The 14,622-nt window shown below is 43.1% G+C and overlaps 1 long non-coding RNA gene across 1 annotated transcript in view; it reads left to right on the top strand.

Moving 5' to 3' along the window:
* Positions 1–14,622, top strand: part of LOC126418888 (uncharacterized) — a 580,721-nt gene that overhangs the window by 391,484 nt on the left and 174,615 nt on the right. The window lies entirely within an intron of this gene.

Here is a 14,622-nt window from a genome sequence, read left to right as displayed (position 1 = left end):
AAGTCTAGGGGACTGATGACCTCAGATGTTAAGTCCCATAGTGTTTAGAGCTATTTGAACCATTTTTGAACTAAGCACTTGCACAATGTCGTAAGTGGTATTGGTATTGGATTTATCCCTATCTGACTCTGGGTCTGTTTTTAGTGACAACACTGAGCTATTCTTGGCATGAAAAATTAGTTTAAGTGATACTTTCCTCTACATCTGTTTCTTATCTGACGTATTCGGAATGAATGTAGGGACTAATCGTAGTTAAATAAGAGAAGGAGGATTCAATCAATAAATGTTTGATTATAAAATAAAAAGAAAAGTGTAAGAAACACAATATGCAATCCTAACAAATATACAATTACTAATCCTACTATTTACCCTATCCAAGACTGGCACAGCACATAGCTGTCCAAATGTGTCATTGTTATTTTTTTAAGAACACAGCAAAGGTTGATACTGTTAACACTTTTGTTAGTTCTAACCACCACTTAAGGGAAGGTTTACTATCTTTGGTCCGAAAAAAGCATGTTCTTTGAGAATTTGTTTTCTCCGGATGTGTTATAGATGTCAATGTCAAATTTGGTCAAAATGTTTATTGATATTTCCTCTACAAACTGGAATATTTTCGACCGGAAAATGTCGAAGAGCAAAGGTAGAAGTGCCGTCGGTACAAAACAAAATTTCGATGTAGACCTCCACGCGCGGTATGTCACATGTCAGTCGGCTCGTCTGAAATCAAAATTGAGTTGACGTTAGCGATGTATATAAGATTCTTTAGGAGTTGTACCTCGCTTAAGTTATTTGGACCATAGGAAACAAAGTGGCGAACATTTGAAGAAAATAGAGTTTTTTCATCGACTTTTCGACTTCGTCGGCCAAGTAAAAATATTTGTAGTTGATGGATCGGAATAAAAATGGTACAACTCCTAGACAATTTGGTTAGCTTTGTCGGAAAAAAAGAATCATGCCAATCGGTTCAGTAGATTTCAAGTTACCATACCACGCGGCAAAAAAAATAAAAAATAAAATAAAAATAAAAATAAAAAAGTCCTTTAGAGAAAAACGCGTTTGAAGTTTTGACTGCATATAAATGCAATATTATGCAACGTACGTTCAATCTGCTATTCAGGGTCCATAAACTAGTCCTTCCTCTTCCTCATAGAGGGCACTCGGCTCGATCTCGGCCATCCTGCGCTGCTCCAGAGCCGCTCGTACGGTCATCCGAATGCTTGGCGAACTGCTTCGAATAGAGTCCCAGGGTGATGTCCATCGTTGTCATAGCCTTCAGAATTGAGAATGCAAATCCTTGATGGCTAACTTCCAAACACACGCGTTCAGACTTTCATTTGAATTTTGTATGTTTCCTCCCAAGGACCGGCACAATAACTCGTCCAAGAGAAAAAAAAACTGGGGCGTGAAAATGGCTGATTTCAGGCAGGTGCATTTTTTGTTCAACCACGTGTGACAAGCATTTCCGTTCCGTATTCGGAAAAACCGTTTCAGAGGTGGAAAAAAATGCAATTAAAAAAATCGATGTTTCGAAACAAAAGATAGTAAACCTCCCCTTAAGCTAGCGTAGACTACGAAAATCTCAGAAAGACGAACTAGTGGAACTGTACGTATTGAACTCTACTGTTGCCTGTATTATGTCGATACGCAAATATCACCCAAGTGATCACCAAAGTGTGGAGCCTCCGCGACATAGGAGACAGGATCCGAAAAGGTCTGTGGTTGAATCGTTTACGAGACTCTGCAGTCTGCTTGCCTGTACTGGCCAGGAGCAGAAGCGCTCGAGAGTAAATGAGCACTTCTCAATACTAAAAGCGCCACAGTGAAGTACCAACCTGTTCCTCTCTCTACAGAGAAACAAATTGCTCGTCTTTCAAGTAGTGCAATCAGCACTGTACTAAGTAGGACAAAGACCAGTCACTGGAGACGTTGCTAGCAACGTTCCAGAGCAGTATTGCTCTGTGACTGTCGTGCTCGCCTCCTCTCGCTGGACTGGGCTGCACGCTCTCAACCAAGCCTCCGTTATTCCAGTGTCCATTTTGGGACACAGCCAATCACGGCTCTCCATTCGGAGCGATTTTCTCCTATCCTTGTAGGATGTGAAACCGCCCGCTAGCCTACATAGAGCTTCTACATCTACATCCATACTCCGCAATCCACCATACGGTGCGTGGTGGAGGGTACCTCGTACCACAACTAGCATCTTCTCTCCCTGTTCCACTCCCAAACAGAAAGATTCAAGCAAATGTATACTCAAACCTCCGACCAATAGCTTCGTTTCACAGCCTCACTTTGGCGCGACGGCTACACGGTCACCGGACTATAACTGTAATCTCACCCTATTCGCTGCCCACTGCCCTTATGAACGCTCCGTGGCTCTTTGTTGCTACGGTAGAAAAAATGGGGGCACCGTTGGTTGCTCTGTTGTTTTCCCAGATCACGTGCTCAAGATCCAACGCCCCAAGGCTTTAATGTCTTCGATGTGAAATTATACGAGATCTTGTGCGCATTGGAGCAGATGAGATACGCTTCTAGTTCCAAATTCCTTGTCTCTTCCGACTCCCTGAGTGCCTTTCACTCTCTACAACGTTTTTACCCAGCAGAGAAAATAGTTTGGAACATCCAGAATGCCCTCCTCCATATACAAAGGCTGGTGTAGGAGATGTCCTTCTACTGGGTGCCAGAGCACGTAGGTATTAAGGGAAGCAAAAGAGCAGATGGAGCAGTGAAGGAGGTGTGTCGCGATCATCAGACACTTCAGCATGCCTTCCCTCTGTTTACTACAGCCTCGCTGTTGAGGTACAGAGTAGAGTGAGGTACGGAGCGAGTTAAGAGTTTAATGTTGTGGGCTGCATACTTCACAAATCAAGGCGCCACTGCTACATCAGTACTGACGGGCTTCCTTCATTCTCACTGTAATTCTGCGTATATGACGAATCTGAGAGATGTGGCGTTGTGGTCGCTCCATACTCGTCGACTCGTTCTCTCTTTCCGAAGCATGCATGAGTGTAAGACTAGTCGTGACTTGTTGTTAGTATGGGAGACGATTACACGACCTTGCTGCTATAAGTGACAAGGCGAAATGACCGACTGTCGGGATCAGATGGACTTTAACGAAACTGTGTTTTGTGAGACTGTGGAAGGTCTAACACGAAACTTAATTGATGCAAACTACACAATTGCAAATGTGTTCTGTTTCAGATGGAGTAATATCTGGAATAAGTTTCAAGCTACAGTCCACGCTTTAGACCAAAACAAATGCAAAATTCGACTAACGCAATCAAAATGGTTGTATTCTTGTTCATTCCACTCCACAATGAGAAAACATGTGTGCTACGTCAAACGAAAACTGGACACGGAGTAACGTCACTGTTGTATCCCTGCGACAAAAAACTGCACTATTTTTGTGTTAATTTGGTCATGGCAGCTTGTGTTTATGGGCTAACAGCGAGTGGTCTGGCTTATCATTAATTTCTGTAATTTGTTTTAATAATAAATAGCCAATTAGAGATTGCGCTTCATCCTGATACTGTCGCTACACACTCGGGAAGCGTCGAAAGTGTGTATATGTGAGAGTATTTGTTAGCCATTCTTTGAACAGATATTAAATATTAAAATAAATTTACAGCAGTCGTCGATAAAGTTTTATCTATGTAAATGCATGTATAAACAGAACAATATTCTCTCTCGTTATATTGGTATACAACTTGCTTCTGTCATTTAGGGAGGAGGTAAGACATTATGCGACATTTCAACTTGCACTCGAGTATGGCTATAAAGCCAAAATCATGATCGTGTCAAGTTAGTGAATAGTAATTTACTGTTAATGGCGCAAATTCGTTTCAAACGGTTGCGTATGTGGCTGGAATGCCACGAGCTCGCAATTGTACTTGCGAACTCGAGTACTCGCTCTCCTTTCTGAGCGAGTGGAGTTCACTTATCGAGTCCACTTGTCGAGTCCATATGTCTAATTCACTTGTAGCCGACTGGAAGGGACAGACAATATGGTGCTTCTAGTGAAGTCCCCAACGCGCTGATATGCGATATGAAGCTTAAAAAAATTAAAAAAATAAGAAGAAGAAGAAGAATAAAAAGATTAATCGTCGTGCCATTCAAGGAACCATCAAGATTATACGGCCGTACCCTTTCAAGGAACCATCCCGGTATTTGTCTTAAGCGATTTAGGGAAATCACGGAAAACCTAAATCTGGATGGCCGGACGCGGGTTTGGACCGTCGTCCTCTCGAATGCGAGTCCAGTGTGCTAACCACTGCGCTATCTCGCTCAGTTACCTCCTTTCAACCCCGCAGGCAGTATGAGATCCTCTTTACTAGTGTTTGCATAGGCCACAGCCCACAGCCGACAGATTTGCCTTCTATTCTAAATGTCAGTCAAACAAATGTGGTATAACGTTTAAGATTTTGTGAGTTGCCCGACTTGTTCCTCAAAATTTTTGGGTGACATTTTAAATGTGCTATCAGGGTGGCTGGTTCAACAACCTTTTTGTAAGAGGTCAGCGAGCCACCTATTCCCACGAATCTGTTTTAGTTTTCCTCTTGTCTAAGATCTATTCAACAGTTACAGAACATCTGAACAGTGACAACGCTGTCTTCCATGATCGCGAGTGACACTGTGGGAGAGTGAGTGCGATTTTATCTCTCATTGCTTTCTATCTCGTTTCTTATACGAGTATTTTCTCCGTTTTAATCAATTCGTTTCTACAAATTTCGTATGAGTACTGATAACCTCAACGTTGAGTGCCCCTAAAACACACACACACACACAAAATACAACCCTAACATTGTGAGATTCATAAAATACCAACCACAAAAGTCGAACAAAACGCGGCACAATAACTGGGTCAAACTATGGGTAAAATACCAGTATGGACACAGCTATAAATGGGACAGATGATTATGCTGGATGATATTTACAAATAATGGGTGATCGTGCAACACTGTGTCACATTAGAATCTCAAAGACAGTATTTTGGGAAGAAATCATATCATCGCACAGAATCTTAAAACACAAACCAGGCTCGCCTCATTATTGTTTAAAATAGAGGGCACGTCCTGCGGGAGACCCCGATCTGCCCTACAGTTATCACATGAAACACCCTAAATTTAAAACATGTCGGCACCGACACCTGTGTTCCACATCTAAGACACACCAGGAGTTCCTCGCCACGTAAGAGAAACCCATATGTCAATAGCAATGGCCCACTGCAAGCCTTGTAAGGGCTGCTTCTTCAGCGCGCCGTGGTCGAGAAAAGGTAAGCCAGGGTCGCACTGAAGCTTTGACTGAACACAGCTCATTGCTCTTCACTTCCAGCCACTGAGCCTCTCACCAACACACGGCCCAGGCAACGTAATACTTAATGGCTTGCAGTCATCTCAAGCTTCGGCATCTCAACAGATAACATGGTGAGACCGAACCAGCAGCAACTAGGGCGTAGCGAATTTTACTGGACGGGCAGGCCTCAATAACCTTCACTTATTCCAGTTTAGAACCCAGATGCAGGCTTGCATTTGCTAATGACTTGATTTCAACTATGGTCTGTTCGCTGCATTTTCATCTCTGAGTTGCGCATTAGATTGTTAGTTGCTTCCCGTTGTTTTCATAGTAAATTCCACGTGTCCATGTAACTTTATAGTCAGATAGCGTTTTGAGTGTTTGATTTATTTGACTCAAATGGCTCTAGGCACTATGGGACTTAACATCTGAGGTCACGACTTAGAACTACTTAAACCTCATTAACCTAAGGACACCACACACATCCATGCCCGAGGTAGGATTCGAACCTGCGACCGTAGCAACAGCGCGGTTCCGGACTGAAGCGCCTAGAACCGATGGCTACAGCGGCCGGCTTGATTTATTTGAAAGTTAGATTGCACTTCGAGAATCTTTAACAATTCAGTGTTAGATTGCATATCAGGAGCCATTAAACCTAATTGAAGGTGATATTGCCTGATAGGTGCCCCGACTCTTATTCCAAATACGTTTGAATATTTTTATAGTAAGATTTTATGCTATTATGTTCTTGAATGCGACTGATGAGTAGATTATAATACATATCAATTTAAAACCATTCTCCTTCTTGATTTATGTACAAATACCCCTACAAATCTCGGATACTGCCAACCAGTTCGGCTATTCGCGTACTAGTCTCATGAGCATCCATGGAAAGTAGCTTAAGGACAGTGGAATCACGAGGATGTGGCAAGTTGTTTCAGAGCACACCATTCAGTATGTATTGTTGAACATAGGGCCGACAGCAGACTACCCCTGCGTGTTTCCATGTTGACCCAACGACATCAACAATTACGATTACAATGGGCGCCACCCATACATAGCTTTTGAACCGTGGATCAACCGGCATGTCGCCTAGTGCAGAGAAACTTGTTCCTTGTTACCGCACGTCGATAGTCGTGTCCAGATATGCCGCCATCCAGATGTACGGAAGCTCGAACTGACGCAGACCAGTGGGATAGTTATTATACTATGGCGAACATTCATGTGGGTTTTCATGAGACCCATAGTCGTAATCTGAGGCATTGTTACAGCTATGGACTATGTGAATATTATTGAAGACCAAGAGCATCCTTTCATATTTGATGTTTTCCACGAAGGGGACGACATCTTCCAACAGGATAAATATCAGTGTGACAAGGCCAGAGTCATGGTACAGTGGTTTGAGAAAAATGATCGTGAATTTGTCGCTAAAGTAGCATGATCTGAACACGAGTATTTGCATGTGACAAAAGGCAGTTTGTCAACAAGTGGCCACGAAAGCCCTAAGAATAAAGATAGATACGTTCTCGGAAACACATTGGAATGAGAGGCAGTCTCGATGCAATTTAGGTGGTAACTAGCCTGTCCACAATTTCGGCCTACACAGGCGATCCACAGGCGTGCTGTGGGCTAAGCCACAATTACAAGGAAAAGACAAACAAAGATAACGTGAACTATTCCAGTCGCTAGTGAGAGTTTTGATGCAGCTTAACAACTATGAACTCCAGGATTCGAATAGCAAGTTATGGTAAAGAGCCATGAGTGGAAACACGTTGCGAGCACACGGACAGGGGCAGCACAACAAAGGCTACCGAATTAATTGATCACACCGGGAGGCTGATCTCCTGCGGTTCAAGCCAAACATTTACATGCTTAACACAGTCGGCTTTGCTATGACCGTTCTGCCGTGAATGATTCGATCAAAACTGGGCGTAATGGTCTCCGGTTGCTCCTGCGGCGGCGGGAACGAACAAACGCAGCGCTAAATGGGGTACACTGCCACACGAGAGCTGGTCACGAACTGCCCGTACCATGCACTGCCACGATCTGAGGGCGAGTGTCACTCTCACTGGCTTTGTAAACTCGGGTCCTCGCTCACTCTATGCCACCTGCAAGAGCAAAAGGCCCAGGCTGGCAACATGAGCGTGGGGCGGGAATGCCGACCGTGGTTTAGACTTCCACCGAGGGGCATTTCGGCCATCCCAGGCACAAGTTGACTTCTTGCTGTCGGAGAGACCGGTGTCCCTCCACGTAACTGTTGCCTTCGCGTGGATATTTGACACCAACGGCCACTGGATCTTCTGCAGTTTAATCAAGTGAATCAAATTCATCGGTTTTTTTTTATTTTTAATACACTACTGGCCACTAAAATTGCTACACCACGAAGATGACGTACTACAGACGCGAAATTTAACCGAGAGGAACAAGATGCTGTGATATACAAATGATTAGCTTTTCAGAGCATTCACACAAGGTTGGCGCCGGTGGCGACACCTACAACGTGCTGACATAAGGAAAGTTTCCAACCGATTTCTCTTACACAAACAGCAGTTGACCGGCGTTGCTTGGTGAAACGTTGTTGTGATGCCTCGTGTAAGAAGGAGAAATGCGTACCATCACGTTTCCGACTTTGATAGAGGTCGGATTGTAGCCTATTGCGATTGCGGTTTATTGTATCACGACATTGCTGCTCGCGTTGGTCGAGATCCAATGACTGTTAGCAGAATATGGAATCGGTGGGTTCAGGAGCGTAATACGGAACGCCGTGCTGGATCCCAAAGGCCTCGTATAACTAGCAACAGATGGGGACGTTTGCAATACAACAACCATCTGCACGAACAGTTCGATGACGTTTGCAGCAGCATGGACTATCAGCTCGGAGACCATGGTTGCTGTTACCCTTGACGCTGTATCACAGACGGGAGCGCCTGCGATGGTGTACTCAACGACGAACCTGGGTGCACGAATGGCATAACGTCATTTTTTCGGATGAATCCAGGTTCCGTTTTCAGCATCATGATGGTCGCATCAGTGTTTGGCGACATCGCGGTGAACACACATTCGAAGCGTGTATTCGTCATCGCCATACTGGCGTATCACCCGGCGTGATGGTATGGGGTGCCACTGGTTACACATCTCGGTCACCTCTTCTTCGCATTGACGGCACTTTGAACAGTGGGCTTTACATTTCAGATGTGTTACGAGCCGTGGCTCTACCCTTCATTCGATCCCTGCGAAACCCTACATTTCAGCAGGATAATGCACGACCGCATGTTGCAGCTCCTGTACGGGCCTTTCTGGATTCAGAAAATGTTCGACTTCTGCCCTGGCCAGCACATTCTCCAGATCTCTCAACAATTGAAAACGTATGGTCAGTGGTGGCCGAGCAACTGGCTCGTCACAATACGCCAGTCACTACTCTTGATGAACTGTGGTATCGTGTTGTAGCTGCATGGGCAGCTGTACCTGTACGCGCCATCGAAGCTCTGACTCAATGCCCAGGCGTATCAAGGCCGTTATTACGGCCAGAGGTGGTTGTTCTGGGTACTGATTTTTCAGGATCTATGCACCCAAATTGCGTGAAAATGTAATCACATGTCAGTTCTAGTAAAATATATTTGTCCAATGAATACCCGTTTATCGTCTGCATTTCTTCTTGGTGTAGCAATTTTAATGGCCACTAGTGTAAATGTGTGTGCAGCCCCGTGCCTACTACCAGTAAACTCTTACTTGTATAAGCAACCCTAATCTGTGATTGTGGCAGCAGTTTTAATTTTACTTTACACCCTCTCTTTGTATAGGGGATGGACTGGACCGCTATAGAGACTTCGACACGTGCTATAAAGGTCTCTGTGATACAAGGTGGTCATAACGTTTGGACTCGTTTTAGAAAAAAACGTTTTTTATTTAATTTTGAGAAGCAAAACCCTCTGAGATTTCAAGAAGGATGTAATCATCACAGTTCAGAATAAGCTGACAGCTGTAACTATTGCCGAACCATCACAGAAGAATGTGAAGAATGGTAAAAACGTGCCTCCGGGGAAGATTTGTTTGCGTAGGAACACATGAGGGAACACCGACTCTACGACGTATCTTAGAAGGTTGACGGTTGAAGAAAGTGAAACATACGTTTATAGCATTTGTAGACATACAGTAAGCTTGTTACAAAGTTGAGTAGAATAAACTTTTTGAAACTCGAAAAGTATCAGGTATAAAATGCAGGGAACGAAAGGCTGTCTACTATTTTTACAGAACGTAGGCTACAATTGTGAGAGTCTAAGGACTTGAAAGAGAAGGAGTAGTTGAGAAGGGGTAAGGCAGGAGTGTAGCCTATTTCCCGTGTTATTATGTTTACGGTGTGTAAACAGTAAAGGAAACCGAGGAGAAAATTGGAAAGAGAATTAAAGCTCAGGGAGAAGAAATTAAAAACTTTGATGTATGGCTGATGTCACCACAATTCCACAAAAAAAGGGCAGGAAAACCAGTTGAAAGGAATGTTTCGAAAAGAGATTACAACTTGAATATCAACAAAAATAAAGCATGGATGATCGACTGTAGTCGAATTACATCGTACAGTGATGAATATATTACACTACGAAATGAGGCACTAAAAAGGGTACTGCATTTGAGATTTTCTATGTGGAAAGCAACATAATTGACGATCGCATAGGTAAGATGATACGAAACGCACGCTGGCAACAGCAAGAAAATATTTTCCGAAAAAGAAAAAAAATTTAACATCGAATATGACTGTTACTAAACCTATCATGAAAGTGTTTGTCTGGAGTGCAGCCTTGTACGGAAGTGAAACGTTGGTGATAAACAGTTCAGATAAGAAGCGTGTAAAAGTATCTGAACATTGTTAATGTCAAAACCTTCTTGGACTCCTAGCGAAGAAGCGGTATACATGCGATATTTTTTCACATAAAGAAATTTGTATTTCTATCTCATTTAAACACTCCAAGATCTTCTATACAAAGTTTTTACCCGCGGCATTAACGAACATACAAGAAAAACGCGGACAAAATGTCACCACACACAGGTACTTTAATAATCAATGAAACTCCATAAGCTATACACCGATGCTGCAATACACCAAATCCTTTTTCTTATCTGTTATGTCATCTTGCAGAAAAGAACGTGAACGGTATGAAATTTTCCTACGTAGATCGTGAAATAGCAAAAGAAGCGTATTTATTGAAAAACCATCTGCTTTGCGTCTCGAATGAGAAATGTAACACATAAAACAGTTATCAGAATGAGATTTTCACTCTGCAGCGGAGTGTGCGCTGACATGAAACTTTCTGACAGATTAAAGCTGTGTGCCGGACCGAGACTCGAACTCGGGACCTTTGCCTTTCGCGGGAAAGTGCTCTACTGCAGGAGAGCTTCTGTGAAGTTTGAAATGTAAGAGACGAGGTACTGGCGGAATTAAAGCTGTCAGGACGGGTCGTGGGTAGTAGAGAACTTGCCCGCGAAAGGCAAAGGTCCCGAGTTCGAGTCTTGGTCCGGCACAGTTTTAATTTGCCAGGAAGTTTCAGTTAACAGTTATGTTTTGGGAAATGGAAAGAGAGAAGTTAATTTGAAGCGCAAGCGTCAAATTCTGTACTCGATGAAATTGAAAGGAAGTGGAAGTCGCCTTTAAACTTTCTCATCGAAGAAGTAGTTTCTGCATTTTCAGGAAATAATGTACACCTTCCGTCCTAGAGGTATCGACGTACAAGCGATATCAGTACAGTCCTACTATGGCAGCTTGAACGCTGAACTGTAAACAACAGAGGAGCATTCGACCAGTGAGCTCTGAGCAGGCTGTAATGGACGTTCGTCTGTAGTGTGTCAACGTTGTTCAAATGGCTCTGAGCACTATGCGACTTAACTTCTGAGGTCATCAGTCGCCTAGAACTTAGAACTAATTAAACCTAACTAACCTAAGGACATCACACACATCCATGCCCGAGGCAGGATTCGAACCTGCGACCGTAGCGGTCACGCTGTTCCAGACTGAAGCGCCTAGAACCGCACGGGCACACCGGCCGACGTCAACGTTGTTCTAGCAACAATTCGCAATGGAAGAACATCAAGTGTTCAGGACATTTTCTAGAATACTACATGCAATGTCTGTGTTTAACGCTCTACTATGGAATGTCCTTCAACTATGTATGCACGTAGGCATGTCTGAAGGACATTGAATAGTGCACCGTTACACGCAGATACTGCAAGTAGTGTTTACAGGCCTAGGCAAACGCTTCGACGATAATAACTCTTTTCCTGTGCGGGAATAATAGCGCAGGCTGGTGTGGCCGAGCGATTCTAGGCGCTTCAGTCTGGAACCGCGCGACCGCTACGGTCGCAGGTTCGAATCCTGCCTCGAGCATGGATGTGCGTGACGTCCTTAGGTTAGTTAGGTTTAAGTAGTTCTAAGTTCTAGGGGACTGATGACCACCCATGTAAAGTCGCATAGTGCTTGGAGCCATCTGAACCATTTTTTTTGGGGCGGGGGGGGGGGGGGGGGGGGAATAACAGCGATTGTGCATGTGCAGGACATGGACACACGGAGACATATGGAGGTTTGGGTCGGTTCTGGATAGACGAAGTGGTTAAGGTGACCACACGTATAAAGTGGGAAATCCAGGTTCGCGTTCTAGTCCGGCACAAATTTTCATACGTCGTCAATAAAGTATACAGCTGGAGTCTCATCGTATTCGCAATTGCGAATACATTTCTTGTATTCTCTATAATGTTTTGAACAAGAAAATCGGACGTCCAAAATTTGTCCCGTACACTTTGGCTCCAGAACAAAAATAATGACGTATCGCCGCCTAACGCGACTTGACTGAAATTCAAAATTTCTGAAGAAAAAAAAATCATCGCGGATGACGAGAGTTGGTGTTATCAGCATGAATCTATCACAAAACGACGAAGCACAGAACGTAACATGAAGGGTCAACGCTTTGACGACATAACCGACATTCTGGACAACGTGTCGCTCGATTTGAACAACATCTCAAAGAAGAACTTTTCTTACAGTTCCACATTATTGTACGTAAGGGGGGGGGGGGCTGTGTAGAACACCTGAAGCATTAAAACCACCGTTTTAAAGTTTCTCAACTTTTTACTAGTCCAATCTCGAAAATTTTTGGACTGACAAGGTATAATTTTATGAATTGTATTTTTATAACTGCAATATTAACCTGCTGCTACGGTCGCAGGTTCGAATCCTGCCTCGGGCATGGATGTGTGTGATGTCCTTAAGGTAGTTAGGTTTAAGTAGTTCTAAGTCTAGGGGACTCATTACCACAGATGTTAAGTCCCATAGTGCTCAGAGCCATTTGAACCATTTTTGCAATATTAACGGCAAACAAGTGACATTTTTAAGATATCAAAATGTACGACAAACTCAAAGATAAATCACGTAAATTGCCTAACATCACCGAAACAGTAAACAAAGACGAGACAGTCTATTTTTCTAAGGCCGCCGCTCCGAACCAGTCAGCAAATTTCAGCTTCCAAACGGCATTATCGTGTTACTAACTCAGTATAGAACTAATTTTATTAGCCGTTTATCAGCATAAGCGGCCGCTAACCCGCACCCGGTATCTAGCCAGAATTATTGCCATAACTATTAACTTCTGTCACACTTCATAATGCGGTTTCCAGTGAACAGTTCAGTACTTCTGATAGAAATTCATAAGCTACAAAAATATTCTACTCAGATAATGAAACAGAAGACGTGGAATGTGTTACGTTTTTGAGAGAACATGTACAGTACAGTCTCAATTGGAATACCCACATCCTAAAATTAATGAAGCGCCAAAGTTCAACTGCATTTGTAGCACGTACGGTTGCTACATGTGATTTAAAATGAAGAAACTAGCTGCATTTTGCCATTCCCAAATGTGTTATGGAATCATTTTTAGAGAAGTCAACTTACAGGGATAGAATATTGTTGGAATACTGAAGCGTATTTCAAGAATTATTTCTGTTGTTTGTTTTAGAACATCCTGAAGAGTAACCTCCAAAAAACTTGAGTATTTGACAACTATTTTCATTAATATCTTTTCTCATTAACAATATTAATCTTCTCAAATAAAAACAGTGGAAAGTATGAATGTAACACTAGGACTGAAAACAACGTCAACAAATAGTTCAATTGGTTAACACAGTAATCGCAGAAAGTAGTCAGATAAATGTATGCATCAGCCAGTCACAACATATTATATGTCTTGCAGGTAATGTGGTAGAGTTTAAGACTGGATTGAAGAAACTTCTGTTCAGTAACTTTCTTTACTGCACTGAAGAGAGAGTCTTCACAGAAGCTTTTTAAATTGATGTAACAGATTACTATATTATTAACATTAACACTATAATAAAAGAAGTAGCTTCGTGATAAGGTCCATGAAACTGTGCTTTTCCAACCAGTAGCCTTGTCGCCCCATGCCATGTGGAATCGTTTGGGAACCGAGTGGAAATGTCTGGGATCAGCACAACCTGTTTTCAAATGTTTAATAGAAATGTTTTGGCCTTCAGCATACACCATAAAACCCTCTCATACTTACATACTGATGGAACATGCATAGTTACAGGCAGACCAGTACTGTGTAATAGTGTAAAATCAAATGCTACAGAAGACTTTCGTGCTGTTCATTGTTAGTAACATATTAGTCTTACAACGATGAATCTGCACATCGTGTGGAATAGTTTGTGATCCTGTGTACTAACAAAGCCGTCACGCAGGTTGGCAACGGATGACCTTACTTCACGACTAGTCTTTCCATGTAGCCTGGGGCACACAAGGCAAAAGTGACCAGTGTTTTCTTCCTCTCCACAGGGGCAGAAAGTTGTCTTCACTATGAAACTTCCTGGCAGATTAAAACTGTGTGCCCGACCGAGACTCGAACTCGGGACCTTTGCCTTTCGCGGGCAAGTGCTCTACCATCTGAGCTACCGAAGCACGACTCACGCCCGGTACTCACAGCTTTACTTCTGCCAGTATCTCGTCTCCTCTGTCTTCACTATGTTCAATCTGGGAAGATGATAACAGAACTATACTTTATTAATTTGAATCTGGGCATCAGAACGGCAAAATGCTGAGCCATTGAATACGTATGGGACTTCCTGGAATAGGGGACCGATAGAGGAACTGTTGATCTTCCAGCCATTGTCAGCTTGGTTAAAATGGCTCTAAGCACTATGGGACTTAACATCTGAGGTCATCAGTTCTCTAGAACTTAGAACTACTGAAACCTAACCAACCTAAGGACATCACACACATACATGCCCGAGGCAGGATTCGAACCTGCGACCGTAGCAGCAGCGTGGTTCGAGATGAAG

This window comes from Schistocerca serialis, chromosome 9, assembly GCF_023864345.2.
Source record: "Schistocerca serialis cubense isolate TAMUIC-IGC-003099 chromosome 9, iqSchSeri2.2, whole genome shotgun sequence".
NCBI classification, from domain to species: Eukaryota; Metazoa; Arthropoda; class Insecta; order Orthoptera; family Acrididae; genus Schistocerca; species Schistocerca serialis.
Note: the sequence above shows the minus strand (reverse complement) of the source record. Positions and strands in the feature narration are given on the sequence as shown.